This window comes from Vombatus ursinus, unplaced genomic scaffold (assembly GCF_900497805.2).
Source record: "Vombatus ursinus unplaced genomic scaffold, bare-nosed wombat genome assembly UNPS02011767.1, whole genome shotgun sequence".
NCBI classification, from domain to species: Eukaryota; Metazoa; Chordata; class Mammalia; order Diprotodontia; family Vombatidae; genus Vombatus; species Vombatus ursinus.
In genome coordinates this window covers 4,840,264-4,847,688 of record NW_020951545.1, presented here as the reverse complement: position 1 = coordinate 4,847,688, position 7,425 = coordinate 4,840,264, and positions in this window count along the sequence as shown.

The window sequence follows — 7,425 nt, the reverse complement described above, 5'->3', positions numbered from 1 at the left end:
AAATGTTTCCTCAAATATTAACTTCATAATTTCTCAATTTACTCAACTCCTGTATCTTACTGCAGCCGACCTGTACAAAGGGATGGGCACATTCTTGAGCATGCCATGAACCACAACTGTTTTACATCCATGATGGAGAACTCTGAAATGTTTGTCCTGTCCTAAACAATTATTCCTTTCATTCTCAGTGCCTTAGTCTTCTTAAATCTATTCTTCACCTTTACCATTATGTCCAATCCCTCTCTCCCCCTTCACTTTCCTCCCTAACCAATCTAACAGTTTAATTTTGTAACTTGTACTCTTGACCCATCCTATTGCTACTCACACCTTGCCAAACCCTAGCCCTGGGTTATTGCCAGTCCACTTCTACTTAAGTGCTGTTGGAGACAGTCCTACAACAGCATGGACTGGAAACACTACCATTTTATATTATGTAATCTCAACCTGGAACCTCACTTCACTAGGGCAATTCATTTACTCCCCTCTAATTGATTCTCCAGCCCACTTACCACAACATCGTTTATAAATTTTCCCTTCTCACCCTCTGTCCACCATGCAAACACTCAAATGAAGACTCCATCATACTTTACTGAGAAAACAGAGGAACCAAATAAGGAATAAAAGTGATCCCACAAGATGAAATGGACACTTGTGATTACCTAAAACTGAAAAGCCTTTGTATAAACAAAAGCAAAATGCTTAATGGACAAAAATCTTTGCAACACATTTTTCTAGTTAAGGTCATATTTAATATACATATAGAATAGATACATATATATGAACAAAAAACATTCCTAAGAAGACAAATGTCAAATGATTTGTGAACAGGCACTTCATAAAGAAGAAATGCAAGTTATCAATAATCATACAGGGAAAATGCTCCAAGTATCAAATAAGATAAATGTAAATTAAAATAACTCTGAGGTTTCACTTCACACTCATCAAATTGTCAAACGTTAACAAAAGGGGAAAATAGCACTTGTTGGAGAGATCCTGGGAATATAGGCACAGTAATACACTGTGAATGGAGCTGTGAATTGTTCCAACCAATTGGCAAAGCAATTTGCAGTCATAACCCCTCCCATTACTTATCTGTGCAACCCTTTGACTTAAGCAACGCCTCTCTACTAGACATATCCTGCAAAAAGTTTGAAGACAGAGACAAAGGACTCCTATGTGCAAAAATATTTAAAGCTGAACTTTTTGTTGTAGCAAAATAGTGGAAATATAGTGAGTGCCCACCAATTGGAAAATGGCTGACCAAATTACAGAATAGCAATATAATGAAATATTACTGTACTATAGGAAATTATGAAAGAGATGGATTTAGAAAAACCTAGGAAGACTTGTATGAACCAATGTAGAGGAAAGTAAGTAGAACTAGGAGGACAATATATACAGTGAATACAAAAATGTAATGAAAACAACTTAAGAACTCTGATCTACACAATGATCAAGCAAGACTTCTAAACCCTGATGATAAAAGAGCTGTCCTACATCTTGGTAAATACATCATGAACTATAGATGAAGAACGAGACATACATCTTAAGATAGTACCAATGTGTGAATTTGCTGTATTTTACCATACTTACACCATATCATACTGTTACAGGAGATAGCTCATGGGAAGGAGTAATAAAGCAAAAATAAAAGAATATCAATGGAACATTTAAAAATACAAAGAGCACAGAAGGTAATTTAGAAAGGGCCACAGACAAGCAAGAAAGTTCAAAGAAGTTTTTTTTAAACATTCTGTTAAATTTATTTTGTTTCACAGTAATAATTTTAATTTATTTTTATCCTGAACTTAAGAAATAAAACAAACATTTCCATATCATAGTAGAATTTTTAAAAAAGATGATTGCTCATGAAACTGCATCTATTATATACATTCTATTATCCTTTTAAAATATATAATAAAGTTATCATATAACTTTCTTTTTTCCCCTTCCTGCCCTAGGGAGCCCTAGAGATAGCTACCATTAGACACAAATACACATGTATATGTAAAACAATTTTATATATACTTCTATTTATCAATTCTTTCTCTGGATGCTGATAGTATCTTCTTTCACAGGTCCGTTGTAGTTATTTTGGGAATTTATAATAGTTAGAATGACTTATTCACTCAACATTGTTCTTAAATAAATATTGCAGTTACTGTGTACAACGTTCTCTTGGTTCTGCTCACTTCACTCTTCATTATTTCTTGAAAGTCTATCCATGTTTTTCTAAGATCAAGCTCATCATTTCTTATATCACAGTAGTATTCCATCACACTCATATACCACAGTTTGTTCAGCCATTCCCCAACTGACAGGCATCCCTACAATTTCTAGTTCTTTGCCACCCCAAAGACAGCTGCTACAAATATTTTAGAACATATTGGTTCTTTTCTTTTTTTTTTCCTTAATCATCTTGGGAAATAGACCTAGTAGTGGTAATATTGGGTCAAAGGGTAGAGACAGTTTAATAATTACTCTTTGGGCATAAATCCAGATTGCTCTCCAAAATGGTTAGACTAGTTCACAATTCCACCACTAGTGAATTAGTGTCCCAATGACTATACTAACCTTCTGTTTACCAAGTGTGTTGTGTTAAATTTAATATACACTTTTAAAACTATGTATTATTAGGTCACAATTTCGTGTACAAAACATACAATAAAAGAGGCCATTGGATGGAAGCTCCCTCTTCTCCCCTACTCTACATCTCAACTCTGACATCGTCTCTTCATTCTCTTCTCCACCATTCATCACTGCAGTCTCTGATGAAGAGGTGGTCGGTCCTTTTCCATGCCAAAGCCAACCCCTTTACCCATACCTTTAATAACTCCCCCCATCTTCTCCAGCAACTTCCCCCATAACATCTCGTCTTTTTCCCTCTTCTTTAATATTTCTCTACCTATTGCTTCCTTTCCTGTTGCTTACAGAAGTGTCCAAGTATCCTCATCCTTAAAAAATCAACCAAAATGAAAACTAAAAATAAATTAATTAATTTTTTAAAAAAAGAAAGAAGTATCTCAAGTGACTAAAAGTAACATTTTCATTGACTACAGAAAATTTTTTCTGAGGTGGAAATTTCTGGATAAATACCACAATCCATTTAATTTTCTTAGTGCACAAAGGGAAAGACACAGGTTGTATAGGACACCAACTCTGGCTGTCCCTCAAGGCTCTGTTCTGGTCCCCTTTCTCTTTTGGTTCTGTATTATCTTAGTGATCACATCACTTCCCATGCGCTCAATTGCTCTTTCTTTTTTTCTCTCCCCAATTATTGGCATTTTTTCCCAATTACATGTAAAGATAGTTTTCAACATTCACTTTTATAAGTTTTTGATTTCCGGGTTTTCTCCCTCCCCCCCCACCTCTCCGAGACAGCAAGCAATCTGATGTATGTTATACATGTACAGTCATATTAAATATAATTCTACATGAGTCATTTGTAAAAGAAGAATCAGAACAAAAGGAAAAAAAACAGAAAGAATAAACAAAAAAAAACAACCAAAAAACAACAAAAAAACCCCCACACCTCTCTAGACCCTATCATTTCTTCAAAGTATCATCCTATATTATCCTCCATCTTAATAAAATTCATAGAAAAAGCCAACTAAATGTTTTGTCTTCACTTCCTCCCCTCTTACTCTCTTCTCAATACTTTGCAATCTGATTTCTAACTACCTTATTCAACTAAAGCTGCTTTCTCAAAATTATCGGTGATCTCACAAATGCCAAATTTGATGGTCTTTTCTCAGTTCTGATCCTTCTCAGGCTTCAGCAACTGCTGATGTTTAATCACCCTCTGTTCCTGGACAACTCTCCTCCAGATTTTTATGACACTGCTCTCTCTTGATTTTCCCTCTACCTGTCTGAATCTTCTCAGTTTCCTTTGATGGTTCCTCATCCAAAGCATAACCCCTAACAGTGGGTGTATCAGGGGTGTGCTAGCGCCAGCACCTACCAAAATTTTTTCCAATTGTTCAATTTTCGGTATAAGCAGTTATTATTTCTTTTTCCCACCTATTACTTCAAAAGTGACTAAACTTAGTTCCCTAAAATTTAGCTGTTATGGAATCCGAATATATATTTGTGAAAATATTAACATTTTAACTTTCTAAGGGCAATAAAGGTAGAAATTTTTATATAAATAATTGCTTCTGATTATTTAGAATACTTTGTTGTTGTTCAGTCATGTCTGACTCTTCATGACCTCATTTGGGGTTTTCTGGGCAAAGATACTGGAATGGTTTGCCATTTCCTTCTCCAGCTCATTTTATAGATGAGGAAACTGAGGCAAATAGGCTTAATTGACTTGACCAGGGTTACAGAGCTTGTAAGTATCTAAGGCTGGATTTGAATGAACTTTGGTCTTCCTGACACCAGGACCAGTGCTCCATCCACTGTGCCACCTAGCTGCCCCCATTTAGAATATACATAGAAATATAAACACAGTTCAAATTTTTGCTAGTTGTTCTCCTCTGCAGCAAAAATAAAGTGGCATTCACGTGCAACATGTTTTACATCTATAAAGAAAAAATTTCATTGAAAAATGTAATGGAAAGCAGCATTATAAAGGAAAGGAAAATTATTTATTTTTCTTTTAGGTCTACTTCTTTTTGTTCTTTGGGACTGTCTCAGTTACTTCTATGTTGTGATCATTGCCTAATTTTCATGGCTGATAACATGGTACCATCAGAGTTAACTAAAATAAACAATTTCTTTTTTCGCCATTAGGAGCAATCAAAATATTTTCAAGAAGTGTTTTTCTAGAATACGTTGCCAAATTCACTGATTTCTGAGAAGCATAAAAATGTTATGTATATCTTTATAATACTTAAGTGCACCTACAATCTCTTCAATATGGTATTTCCTCCAGTAGCACAGACTGCAACCCCACCCATGTGTTCCCAGATGCAATTCTTGTCTAAGTTCTTTAATAAATATTCCAAAGAGAATCCATTTGAGATACTAGAGGTTTCCTTTTTTTTTTTTAACTTTTCAGGATACCAGTAGAATATTTTGGCTGTGCAACTATTATCATTCACTCTTTCCACCTGATTTCCACCACTTAGAATGTAACCTCAGTGTATAGCACATGATAGGCACTTAATAAATACTTGTTGATTGATCATACATTTCTTCAGTGTTACGCTATTTGATGGCATCAATGATAGTACTCATGCCATTTCTTGTATGTAGTTCATCACTGGAAAATATATTGCTGCCCTCCCTTACCCATCTTAAGTCTCTCCTTTCACCTTTGGGTCCCCTACAACTTTAATTACTTGGAAATTCTGATGTTCCAAAACCATACAGTATTGTCAAAAGAGTATTTAAGATAAAAAAAGACAAGTCTTTAAAATGAGAAGCAACTTGAGGTCATTAAAAACACTGCAATTTCCCAAACGTGTTCAAGCCTGTTTTCTCATTCCTATTTAATTCTAGGTTCACTTTTTTGCCTATCTATGCTACTTGTTACATATGTGGCTATATGTTCCATGTGTAGACATATGCATATATATAATATTAAAAACATATTTACATGTCTATATATGTATGTGTGTGCACATATGTATACATATACATTCATACACAACTCATTGAAGCCAATATATACGTTATCTAGAAACTGCCTCTTTTTGGAAACTGTCTATATGCAGGCCACTTTGTGCCGTTGTTTGAGCTCTATCTAATGTGAATTTATAGATACTTCAGGGGAATTGCACCCACCTTTTTCTGGCTCTCTCCCCTCTGCTAGGCTGACTTAATAAAATTCTTTCTATAAACCTTTTCAGGTTTGGGTATTGTTTTTGACCAACAAAATCCACTGTGTTGAGTTTCTCTAAATAAGTGGGGGGAGAAGATTTGGAACGCAAATGTACTTCAGTTAAGAACAATATGAAAGAAGAGAAACAAAAGACATTAATGCTGTATCATACACATACTTTATATAAGCAAAAACCATTGATGTGGAAGAAAAGACACACAGAGACAACTGAAGGATCATAGATCTCTCAGAAGAAGACAACCAAATTGAAGAACTGGACATAATACATGAATTAATACAAGAAAACTGCCCAGAACTCCGGAAAATACAAAACATAGGAACAGGTGACATAATCCACAGGTTATTGTTATTGTTCAGATGTTGTAGTCGTGTCTGACCCTTCATGACCCCATTTGGAGTTTTCTTGGCAAAGGTACTAGAAAAGTTTGCCATTTCCTTTTCCAGCTCATTTTATTGATAAGAAAACTGATGCAAATAGGGTTAAGTGACTTGCCCAGGGTCAGCTAGTAAGAGTTTGAGTCTGACTTTGAACTCAGGTCTTCCTGACTCCAGACCTGGGGCTCTATCTACTGTGCCACTTAGCTGCTTGAATCCACAGATTACACGGGAAAAAACTCTGCACTTTGATTTCCAACAGATATAGTAGTTAAATTTGACAGTCTCAATGATAAACAGCAATTTCACCAAATAGCCAGGATAAAGACCTTTGAATACAAAGGAAAGGAAATTCAAGTAATACAACACCATTCTGTAACTACTAGAATTTGCAGAAGGGAATAGAGTAATATATTCCCAAAAGCAAAGGAGATCAAGATAAAATCTAAAACAAAATATCTTGCAAACATGTGCCTAATTATCAATGAAAAAGCATGGACCTTTGATAATACACATTTGAAGCATCACTGAAAAACAACCCAAAAAAAAAAGGGGAAAAAAAGCCCAAACAGCAGATGGGAGCAGACTTTTCAATTTGCAAACATCCCAAACAACAAAAAAACAAGAAAAGTAAATGAATAAAACTACCAGAAAAAATAATTTAATGTATCAGCAAAGATTATTTTTTTAAAAATTAAATTAAATTTTAAACATTTTAGAAAATTTTTTAAAAATTATTAATTCTTTAAGAAAAAGAGTGACCCTTTGGGTTTGCTTGTTTTTTTGAATGGGGACCATTAAGAAATTTTTTTAAAGTTCACAAGGAGTTAAAGATGAAAGTGGAAATTGAGCAGGAAAAAATGACAGTGCAAGAATAGGGCTAAAGCTTCATGGTATAAACTCCAAAATTACCTGACAGGTAAATCAATATATTTTATAGAACTGTATTGTAGAATGAAAGAATGTATAAATGGGAAGAAAGGAAGTGAAGAAAGGCGGGAAATATGTGATATGCCCTAATCAAGACCATGGGTAAATGATAAAAGGAATATACCTACTCTAATTTCTGAACAAGAAGAGGGGCCATAAGAATATGGGAAAGGTCACAAAAAGGAGTGATTGAAACAGGGGAAAGGAAAGGAGGAAATCAGTAGTGTAATAGGGCCTACTAAAGAGCACTTGTGTAGAGGAAAGATAGATGATAGATAGATAAATGATAGATAGATAGATAGATAGATAGATAGATAGATAGATAGATAGAT